We start from the raw sequence: 11486 nt of genomic DNA, 5'->3' as shown, positions 1-11486 counted from the left end.
TGGCTCTTCCCCAAAGCAGAGTGAGGCAAACTCATGAGTGGCTGGCTGTTAAAGGGACAGCACTTCTTCCTAGAGACTAAGCAGCTGAAGGCTCAGGATCCAAGCCCATTTTCTCTTGTGGCCACGTACAGTGATTGGCCCCTATATGCAGTTCTGGACATTGCTTCTTAAAACTCCGATTTTGATCCAACTGGCACCCTTAGAGATGCATTCACCCAAGCGTGCTTTTGTGTTCGCTTCGCTTTCACCTGTTGCCCTTAACAATTTCAAACCCACACCGGCTGTGGATGGCTCCCTGGGCAAAATCACAGAAATATGACTTGGCTTTTCTGTGGCACTTTCCAGACATTAGCCGGTTAAACCTCCTCACCCCTGTTCCTTGTCCCTGTCTTACAGAGAGGGAAATGAGGCACAGAGACTTACCCAAGGCCAACCAGATAGTTGGTGGCAGAGCAATGGACAGAACCCTACATTTCCCAGCTCTGACCATGCTTCTCTTTAACCTGACCAGTGTTCATGCCATCGCCAGGTCCAGGGTTGGTGTTTTTCTCCATGTATATTGGAAACGAGCACAGGAAAGAGAGAGCAGAGCGCGCACCATTAATCCACGGAAGAAACAGGCAGCCAGCCACTACCTCCTGTCCCTTCACCCATCTCCTGGTTAAGGCACCGGACTGACAGTCAGGTGGACACAGCCTAGTTCCCATCTCCGTCACATACACCCTGAGTGACAAGCCACTGAGCCTCTCAGGCCTCCGCTCCTGATCCCCAGAATGGGGTTAATACCCCCCTAACTCACAGGGGTGGGGGACGTGCTCAAACCCTGCAGCAATGGACACTGTGGAAGTCCCTTCAGGGAGGGGCTAGATGGACAAGTGAAGCAGGTAGTGTGTGTTTCTAAAATCTAAATGGGGTCCAGATTGAGCTGACGTCGTGAGGGCCGGTATGATCTCGAAGTTTATAGTATGGGAAGACATTAATCTTGCTGAACGTTCAGATGGGAACACATGTCCCTAGAATGCTGGCCCACTGCAAGCTTCAGAGGCCGAGATATACATGGTTGAGCTGCAGCCTCCAAAGCACTGAGACACTGGCCCGTTTAATTCAGTTCCTGGTCTGTTGTTCCCCCTCATCCCAAAATAGCAAAATCTTTAATAGGAACTTCCCTTTAACTCTCGGTCCTGTGGCTTTTATTTCCCTTCAGTAAGTTTCATGACTCAGCAGCACAGATGGATCCATCCCTCACAGCCTTCAGCACCAAATCTGTTTATTGCTCTGGAGGCTGTTTTTTCCCCCCTCGCCAAGAGCCTATTTGTTTAAAGCAGCTAGCTCTCTTCCCTTAATCCCGGCTTCTACAGTGAAGAATCGCATCACCTACTGTGTGGAGGTGGAAGAGGAGCAAAAATAGAGAAATTAATTTTAAAATCGGGAGAAGTGTGTGTTTAAAAAAAAAAAAGTCAAAAGGCCAAAAAATGTGAATTTAAGAATTCTTTAAAACAGAGAGCCTGATTTAGTCCTGTGCTCCCCCAGATTTTCAGTGACTTAATTATTGACTTCCAGCATGTCTTCCAAAGAACGGTTGTGGCGGGTGAATGTACAGCCGGGAGGCTCCCTCACGCATGTGATTGTGAGAGAGAATATACTGCATGAATTTGCACAGCCTGGGCATGCACGTGGCCTGTATGAAGTTGCACTGTGTATTAAATCTTTGCTTGCGCACAAGCTGTACTGGACCGATCAGATACCGCAAGGGAAGGGTGGGGACAGGTCTCCTGACCTACGGTACATAATGACAATCAAATGGTTACTTTCCCACTGAGCAATGGAAGGTTTTCCAGAGCTGAAGATCTTTTTCACACTATTTTGAGACAAGCTCCATGGACGCCTGGACTCTGTGTTTGTGCTGTGCCTGACCTTGGTTGGGGTGTTTAAGCTATGGTAATACAAGCAATTATTATTAATGCAAATATTGATCTTTCCAACAGCCTGGCTGGATAATGGACAACAGTCTGGGGGACCAGCCTCTCATAATCTGATACAAAGGAGTAAGGTCCCATCAAACAATTAAAGACCTCTACATTTCATGCCCAGTAATCTGACCCTGGGCTCTCTCCAAATTACCACATTGCCGGTTAAATGATAAATACCTAGATGGCTAAACATGGCAGACTGTCTGCAAGCCTCCTTGCCAGTCAGTATCATTTAAACGCCCATACCACAGCCCGGGGCAGTATAAATATTAACACATCTTGTGCTTTTCAATCCTTGTACCTGCTGAGAGCCTCTGGCCTGGTTAGTCTGCATCAGAGAAGTCCAATTTACCAGAGAGAACCTTTGGAATCCTTTGAACCAGGGATCCAGCCAATGAACGGGGTGCTAGAGGATGTTTCAAAGGAAACATCAAAAGCCCCCTGTGCATGGGAGGGAAATCCCCTGCTCCTGCGCATGCATACTGAAAACAACAACCGGTGACTCTGAATACAGGATGTGAGTGAGCACAAGGAAGAGGTTATCTAGGTGACATTCTGACAGCAGGCTGAGTGTTGCTTCAATGGTCATTTTCTCCTCCACCCTCGTTAGCCTCAATCAGAGCTGACCCAGAGAAGTGGGAAGTAAAGGTCTGGAACTTGAAAGCACTGGAAGCATTAATCTGTTGCCACCGTCTCAGAGATGTCAACTAGCTCTCTGCCTACTCACCTGGCTTAACACTTCTTCTGAACATTTTCACGTCTTATCCCCTCCACCTCCCTTTTTATCACGTTGCTCTGATTTCCCAGTAGTTAGACCAAGAATGGACACCTGCATTTTGTTCCTAGGCAGAACTGTAAATACAATCTGGAGTTTTTAGGACAATAACACCGCTTTCTTCAGCCATGTTGGAGATCTGATGACTGATTTCCTGGCGAGGGCCTGATGCACCCAGTAGTCCCTCCTGAAGACCTGACTGAGGAACATTGTATGCCCAATACAGCAAGAGAAGAACCCAGGGGATCACCAAAACCTTTAGGGCAAAACGCTTGAGGTTCTGGCCTCTGTCACACCAGGAGTTGACTTTTGAAAGTCAGTGGGGTTATAAAGGTGCAACAGTGCAGGATGTGCCCCTATGGAATGAAATCTAGCCCTGATGTAAACCAGTTGAAGGCACTGCAATTACATCAGGGTTGCTCCTATTACAAAATTCCAGAGTCCTGGTCCAAAACACTAGCAGGCTGCAATAGTGTGACCTCTTGGTTTGGGCTGTTACTGTCAAATACCAGGGTGCATTTCTGAAGGGTAAATTGAGCCTCAGATGTAGCTGGCCATTAGCTTAATCATCAGGCTGTTGTTTGCCATAGCTCTGTAAGCAGTGGCTGACACAGGGGTTATACAGGCAGGCTAAGCTGTGAGCTGACTGCTGCTCGCCACACCCAGCCCATGTCACCACGTAGGCAGGAATCCAACTCTCTGCTCCAAAGCTATTCTTCTCCAGTTTCCATGGTTACGCAACAGTTTCCCCCATCTCCACTGGCTAGAATGCCTGCAGAGCCCTGGGTCTCCATGCAATGGTTGGCTGCCTCGCATTCGGCTACAGAGCAGCAGGCTCCCCACAAGATACCACCTTTCTGCAATGCACATTGATAGTGCCGTGCTGCCTTTATTGTCTTGCTTTCCTGGGGTGGGGACAGGAGTGTGACTGGGAGCTCGAGCAAAGGCCTAAGAATCAGGATCCCTGGGTTCCCTCCCAGACCCCACCGCTAACCTGCTGCGATGACAAGTCACTTAACTGCCCCGTGCCACAGTTTACCCAGCTGCAAAATGGGGATAATATGAAGACATGAACAGTGGTTGCGTTTCACTAGTCAACACTTAGCCACAAACTACCAGACACAGCCATAGGGAATAAGAGACATTTTTCCCTTCCACTTAGGCATCCTGCAACCCCCACAGTTACGACCCATGAGAAGTGCTGGCTTTCCAATAGTGGCCACTGCACTTACCTGCCAGTGCGGTTAAGCCATTTAATAGTGGCAATGCACTGTAAAGCACTCGGATGCTGGCCTGAGAGGTACTTGTACGTTCAAATTTGCTAGGCTGGGTGGCCCTATGATCTGGCCTTTTGCCCTTGCCCTCTTGTAGCTGGGCTGCTCTCCCCTTTATAATTCCATTCCACCCCTGCCCTCACCTTATAGCATTCAGTGACCCCAGCAGGCACCTGTAGGGAGGCAGTAAATGATCTTCCCTGGGCAAATCCAACACAGGAGCCAAAGGCCAGGTTTCATTAAATGCAAGGTGACAGTATAATGCAGAGTGAGAACCCTGAGCAGTTCTTCAGGGGGATGATGTGTTAATGGAAGAAAATGCATGTGATTTAACAGCTGAAGAATATAGGTCACCCTCTGGGGAGCAAGGGCTGATTTAGATGCTAAAACCAGGCGCTTTGCTAGTGGCCAACTGAAGCAAGGGGCAAAAGGGAGGGATTAGCGCTGATCAAATGTGCTGAGATCTCTAAATTGCTGCAAGGTCTTGCTGCTTTCCTGGGTATTCGTGCGGAGGGGAGGGGAGGAAGCGAGACTGCCTCAGATACCCTCTGTATTATTCAGAAAAATGGCTGGCGCATCACTTAGGCCTGAGTGGAAAGGAGCTGGTGTTACATAGGTGTGGCCTGTAATATACAGGGGCCACGTTCCTGTTGTTGAGTCACTAGCTGATTCACACAGTGTAAAGCAGGAGGTACCTAGTTAGCCCAGATATGTGTCACATGGAGTCTTCATTCCATGCTGGTGTCTATAGATGTCTGGGGTCTTAGTTATCTTGTGTCGATGGCAAAAGATCCCTAAGAGAAGGCTTGGTTATCCTCTTACTTACATTAATGTAAATCTATTGAGAGACACAGGCATAAGCAGGTTCTGAGTCAGGCCCAATGCCTGCAGAAATCCCCCTGAAATATTGTATTCAGAGGAACCAAATAACCAATGCTACCAGACCCCCTATATGGCCTTATCCTTCTTTTGAAAGCTTCAAATGCTGAGGAAAATCTCTCCCTCCACCCCCTATAACTTTTACCCCTTGCTGCCAGGCTCTTGTTCATATAGGGCCTGACCCAAAGGCAGTGGAAAGATTCCCACAGTCTTCAGTGGGTTTGGGCTCAGACCTGTATTGATCACCTGCAGGTACCATTCAATGGGGGTTGATGAGTGGCGGGTAAGGGAATTGAGGGTACTCAGCACTTCACAGGATTGGAGGCCACACCTGTTTTACTACCGTACAGGGGGCTGCAAGTAGAAGGCAATTGGAAGAGGAAGGTGACTACAAAACACCGGGGATGGAAGCAACTACTTAGTCCTTGCACCGGACTGGTGTCCATTTTTCAGACGATGGAGAAACAGACACATCAGCTCAATGCATTACCCATCAGGGCCCTGCAACACCACTGAGAGCAAAAGCCTTAGGTTCACAGTGGCTGCACTGGCTCTGGCCACTGCCCGCTTGGTCTCTGCAGGGATGAGATAAGCACGTGCTGCTTTACAATAGCTGAGGCGCAGGACAGTCTGACCGAGCGATGCTGCCAGAAGCAATTATCCACTCTGACTTGGCCCACAGGAAAGATAACTCTCCCCTCTCTGCATCACCAAAGCCCCTTCTGGGAACAGAGTTGCCCAGAGACTTCAGCTACCTTTGCTTAGCCCTGCAAAAATCCTGGCACCTGATTTTCTATTGCCTTGAACCTTTGTCTAGCTAGTCACATGTGTGCAAAATGGGTGTAATACATTGCTGTTCTGGAGGGGTGGCATTTTACACCCCTTTGGCACCAGTGTAAATGACTTCTTGTGATACAGGGCACTGGAAAACTGTGGCCGTGAGCACTGCATTCAGCAAAGTGAGAGGTGCTGCTATTTTCAGCATCAATTCACACATCTCCAACAGATTCCTTTTATGGGAGAATATTATTTTTTAATATTAAATTTTCCAAAATGCAACACCCACAAACACTGTTTGCCCGTAACTGTAATCTATACACACACAGCCATTCGATAGCCTCCCTTGACCAAAAGCTTCCTGCAGACTGCTGGATGGCATAGCCCAACATCACAGCTTCTAAAAAGCAGAAACGGGTCTAAAGGTCAGTACCCCATCGCCACTCCACTCTGCAGTCACTCTCCTCCACTTCATCTACCTCCCTTCCACCACCACCTCTCCACCCTTCATCCTAATCAACCAGCCAACCCCCCCCCCGAGCTCAGACAAAGGGCTCGTCTTCACCGCAGTCAACCCGCGTTCCAGGTCGAGTGTTGCCTCTGAGTGTGGTCCATGCACAACCCCTCCCTCCCTCAAGGGTGGTGGTGCTTTTCACTCGAGTGGGCCAGCTGCTGGCCAATTGGGGGAGTAGGCTACAGGTCAAGTTAGCTGCTGCTGAGCTGTGCTCATGCAACCACTCTGTGCGGGATGTTATTTTGCAGTGTGTCTGCTCTCGCTAGAGCTTGGCTAACGTGAGAGGAGGTCACTTGACTGTCCATAAGGTCACTGAACACTGCAGTGCAGACATGGTTTATGTGTACTTGGTCATAGATTTTGCTGATAATTAATGCTGGGTTCTGGCTTCCACGAATTGAATTGTACTGGTGTGTACAGATGCAGAAGTGATCAGCGCATGGAAGGCCAATAAGTCTGCCTAGAGAAGAGCCAGAAAATATTTGGGCAGAACAGTCTATTAGAAAAGTGAGGTATCACGTTGGGTACGTTGATTGGAATGTTTAGCAAAACATATAGGAAAAGCGGGAAATTTGTTAGGGATTGTTCTTGATTTGGTCTGGTTTTTTAATGTAGAAATTCCAGATTTGCCATGTGCTTGGTGTATGGTAAAAGTCACTGCTGGCTGTCCAGAATGAGGGTGGAAGATTGAATAATGCCTTGTCCATAAACAGAGACAGTCCTTGTCTTGAGGAGGTTCTACATTAGATGAGACTGTCAGAGAGGAATCAGAGGCAAAGAGATGAAGTGACTTGCCCAAGGTCTCTCGGCAGGTCAGCAGCGAAGCTGGGGATAGAACAGTGATCTCCTGAGTCTTAGTCCGGTTCTGTACCCATTGGCCCAGGCTGTTTCCCATGTGCCTCCCTGACTGTGATTATATGTGTTGCTAGAGTGTATGTGAGTCTATGCCCAATGCATGGGTGAGTGAATGGCTGGCTCCCTGTGGCACCAGTGCCTCTGCTCCACAGCACCTACAGGGCAGTATAAGAGCCCTCAATGAGCTGTTACAGTACTACAGTGCTGTACCAGTGCTACAGTACCGCAGACCATTTTTTGCCTTTCCATCTTTTTTAAATCTTGAATTTGAATGACAGAGACCAAGACTTTCCTGAGTGACTGATTAATGATTTGTAGGTGCTTCTTTTCCCTGGTGCCCAACGTGAACCATCTGTAAGGGGCCTGATACCCGGAGGGCAGGTGCTCAGCACAGCCTGAAAACCAGGATAGCTAGAATCTTTCAATGTACCGAAACACATGAATGCTTCTGTAGCGCCTTTCAACCGGAATGTCAAGGGGCATGGGTCTGCTATGGTACTTCCAGATTAGATTTCCAAGTCTTGTTTTCATTGATGAAAGGCTGAGATAACAGTGAACGTCGGAGTCCGCTAGACACTGATACATTTTTAAACAATTCCTCCTTTGGCAATGAGGTTTGTTTTTTTCCACATGGATGGAGTGTATGAAATTTAAGGAAATATCAACATTACCAAATATTATTACACTGTTGCCTCAATATATCGCCACCCAATATAACACAAATTTGGATATAATGTGGTAAAGCAGTGCTCCGGGGTGCGGGACGGAGGAGCTGCGCACTCCGGTGGATCAAAGCAAGTTCAATATAACACGGTTTCACCTATAATGCGGTAAGATTTTTTTGGCTCCCAAGGACAGCGTTATATCGAGGTAGAGGTGTATTTGTATTGCAGTCACTCCAAGCATAGACCAGGGCCCCATGGTGGCAGGTGCTGTACAAGTACAGAACCAAAGGCAGTCACTGCCCCAAACAGCTAGCAATCTGATCATTTAATTGCTGATGCATGCCTCAAAATAACCCCTCACTTCATAGTGTAGACCATGGCTATCGTGACAGCTCTTCCTTGAGCCTCATCCTTATGAATATTTGCACTCTGATTCCACTTTGTTTCTAGGGCTCCTACAAGCCCTTCCTAGGTCAATCTGAGATTGTCTTTCTGATAGGCCTTAGCATCTAGAATTATCTTCCCCTTAAGATCTGTATCAGCCTGTCCTTCCCCACCAAAAACTTCCCACTCCAAAGTCGGTCTTATTTATTGTCTCCCAGTAGTGATACAAACAGGAATTGAGGAACCGTTGTGTTAGATGAGATACATACCAAAACAGAGTCCCTGCCTTTAGAAGCGCATGGTTTAAATAGATCATGTATGATAATTGTTAGCCTTACTTACATTCTCTCTCCTCTCTGATGTCTTAGGTTTGAGGCTGGATTTTTTTCTCTCTATAATAGTTCTCTCTCCCCCCCTTCATATTACCTGAGCATCTTTAATATATTTATCCTCAACACCCCTATGAGATAGAGATGCTGTTATTCCCATTTCACAGATAGGGAAATAAGGCACAAAAGAGACCAAGGCCCAGATCCTCACACCTATTTTAGGCACCTAGCTCCCCATGAACTCAATGGTTGTTAGGTGCCCAAGTGACTTACATACAGCAAATCTGTGGCAGAGCAGGGAATTGACCGCAGATCCCCCAAGTACTAGGCTAATCCTCTGACCCCCTGGATCATCCTTCTGCTCTGATGATATATAATGAAGAAATTGAGCTTGTGCCTAATCAAATGTCTGGAATTCATAAGCTCTTTCCCGTGCCATTTGAACATGGCAGGGTCTAACAGGCTGCCACAAACCAGCACTGCTACAGGGAGAATGGATGCAAGTGTTGCCTGGATAGTTAACATAGGCCCAAGCAGAAGCAATCAGTGTACGGAAGGCAAGTAAGTCTGTGTGGAGAAGAGATGAAAAACATTTGGGCGGGACGGTTTATTAGAAAATACTCACGTGCAAAAAAATTAGAGACTATCTTAGCCTCTGAAGGTATCTGCACAGCATTTTGGAGTCCCAGCTCGGGCAGACAGACTCAGGCTAGTGGGGCTCATGCTCTAAAATAGCTGGCTGGATGGTGCTTTGAAGCTGTGTCTCAGGCAGGAGCTTGGGCTCTGAAATATTGAGGGAGTAGGCGGGTTTCAGAGCCCAAGCTCCAGCCTCAACTGCATCTTCAAAGTGCTGTCCATACAGCTGTTTTTAGAGCATCAGCATAAGCCCTGCTAGACTGAGTCTGTCAATGCAGGATGGGAAGCTCGCTCCAAAATGCTATGTAGACATACCTGAACACTCTCTTTAAGGGACCGAATCAACGTGAGCTGTAGATTTGAAACCAGGTAACAACATGGTTGGCGTCTATGTTCTGTTGTGTACATCTAAGAACCACTTTCCCTGAACTAATCGGCTGGCTTCTTCTTTTCTCATCGAGTGCTCAACCAGTTTGTTGGAATAGCAAAGAAAAATGCCAGAAGGCACATTCACTATGGATGGGTTGCCTTCTTTTGCCTTTAAGTAAAACACAAGCAGGTTTTTGTTTATCTTGTATGTGCAAAGCTGTAGTTCTAGTCTACCAAGATTCTTGTCACCAAAATGGGATGCTTTAGATTTCGCTATAACCTATCTGACTGGAACTGGAGTAGCAAATAAAGGTGTTAGTCTCTAAGGTGTGACAAGAACTCCTGTTCTTAAAACTAGGGACTTCACGTGACTTTATTTGTATTGCAGTGGCATGTAGGAGCCCATCTCCACTATCAGGGCCCTATTATGCTAGGAGTTATATGAACAGGAAAACCATGGTGTATCTGCCACAGAAAGCTTACAATTTTAGGTCCTGATTCAGCAAAGCATTTCAGCCCGTGCTTGATTAGCACAACTTCAGTTATTATAAGCAATAACCATTTAAAGCATTGGTGTCTTTTACTGCAGAAAAATCACATGCCCAAAGCAGATTTATGCTCCCCAAAATCATACCGTGTAAAACCAGTTATTAATGGTGCTTAAGGTAGCTTAGTGATGGAAGCAGCCATGGCCATCACTATTTACCTGAGTTCAGGCATAATTAGTATTGCAGAATCCCAGCGAGGCACGTTAACCAAAACTGGCCTGCTTCCCATCTTACCCAAGCCTTGTTCCATATTTAACCTCCCATGTTCACCTGAGTCTCTAATTAAGCCAACTGGAATCCTGAGCGGTGAGCACACAGTATTATAATAATAATGACGAGCATTCCTATCATGCCTTCCATCTGAGAACCTCCAGGAATGCTTAGTGGGTTCAGTCTCACACCACCCTGATGAGGTAGGTTCTTATTATCCCTGTTTTACAGGTGGGGTGGGAAATGAGGTACTGAAGTTAAAGGCAAGGTTTTTCCAAAGCAACTGATTTTTGTATGTGTGTACCTCTGTTTTGAGGGAACCAACTTCAGAGGTTTGAAAGGAGTGCCCAGGACTTCCTGAAAATCAAGCCCCTTTAGTGTCTCAAGCTGGAAACCCAGGAAGAAAGGCACCCAAAATCCCTAGTCACTTCGGAAAAGTGTGGCCTAAGTGACTTGCTCAAAGTGACAACAAGTGTGGGAGAAATGGAACCCAGGGCTCCTAAGGCCTGTGTTAACTGCTGGACTACACTGCCTCTTTAATTTACCAGGGAAAAATAAAATGACAAACTCGGCTGTTGTGAATGCGGGTCTGGTTTTCCTTAGGTCACTGTACTGGCCTAACTGATTGGAGAAGAAAAGTATAGTAAGCAGAACACTATATTCATGGCAACCTTACCTTTTCATTATTGCTAATTATTTGGATAACGCCAGAGCCATGCATGGCACTTTTCCGTACAGATAAAGAGCGTATCCCTCACCCAAATGGCTCACAATTAAAGGAAGAAGAGAACTGACTGGAAAAGCGAGGGCATATATCTTGCAAGCAACAAACCTGACTTATTTTGTTAGTAGTCTGAGCCCTGAAGGAAGTGGATTTGAAAGAGAAGGGTGGCAGATGGAGTTCAAGCATTGCCTGAAAGAAGGTGCTGAGGTGGGCAGTGGAGACAAGCTCAAACTGGGGCCGAGCAAAGAGGGCGTGAACGCAGGAAGGGAATAGGTTGTGAAGGGCCTTTTTGTTACTTCAGCTAAAGTACAAGTGCAGCTGAAAATACAGAAATGTCCATGTGCTCTGAAATGTCCTACCAGGACAGCCAAGGGAATCGGAGAGAGATTGTTACATGCTTGTTTCTGTTTGGGCTAGAGCGCAAACATTCAAAATAACCATAGGAACAGCAAACATTAGTGTCATTCTAAAACCTGCTGCAGGCACACTAGAAATCCCCTTACTGCCCAGCTTGCAGGTGTCTGCAGAATGGGGAAACAATTCCATTTCTTGCTACTTCTGTGTCTAAAGGAGATTT

Source organism: Gopherus evgoodei, chromosome 17, assembly GCF_007399415.2.
Source record: "Gopherus evgoodei ecotype Sinaloan lineage chromosome 17, rGopEvg1_v1.p, whole genome shotgun sequence".
Classification (NCBI taxonomy): Eukaryota; Metazoa; Chordata; order Testudines; family Testudinidae; genus Gopherus; species Gopherus evgoodei.
The sequence above is the reverse complement of the archived record's forward strand: the minus strand, read 5'-3'. Positions refer to the sequence as shown.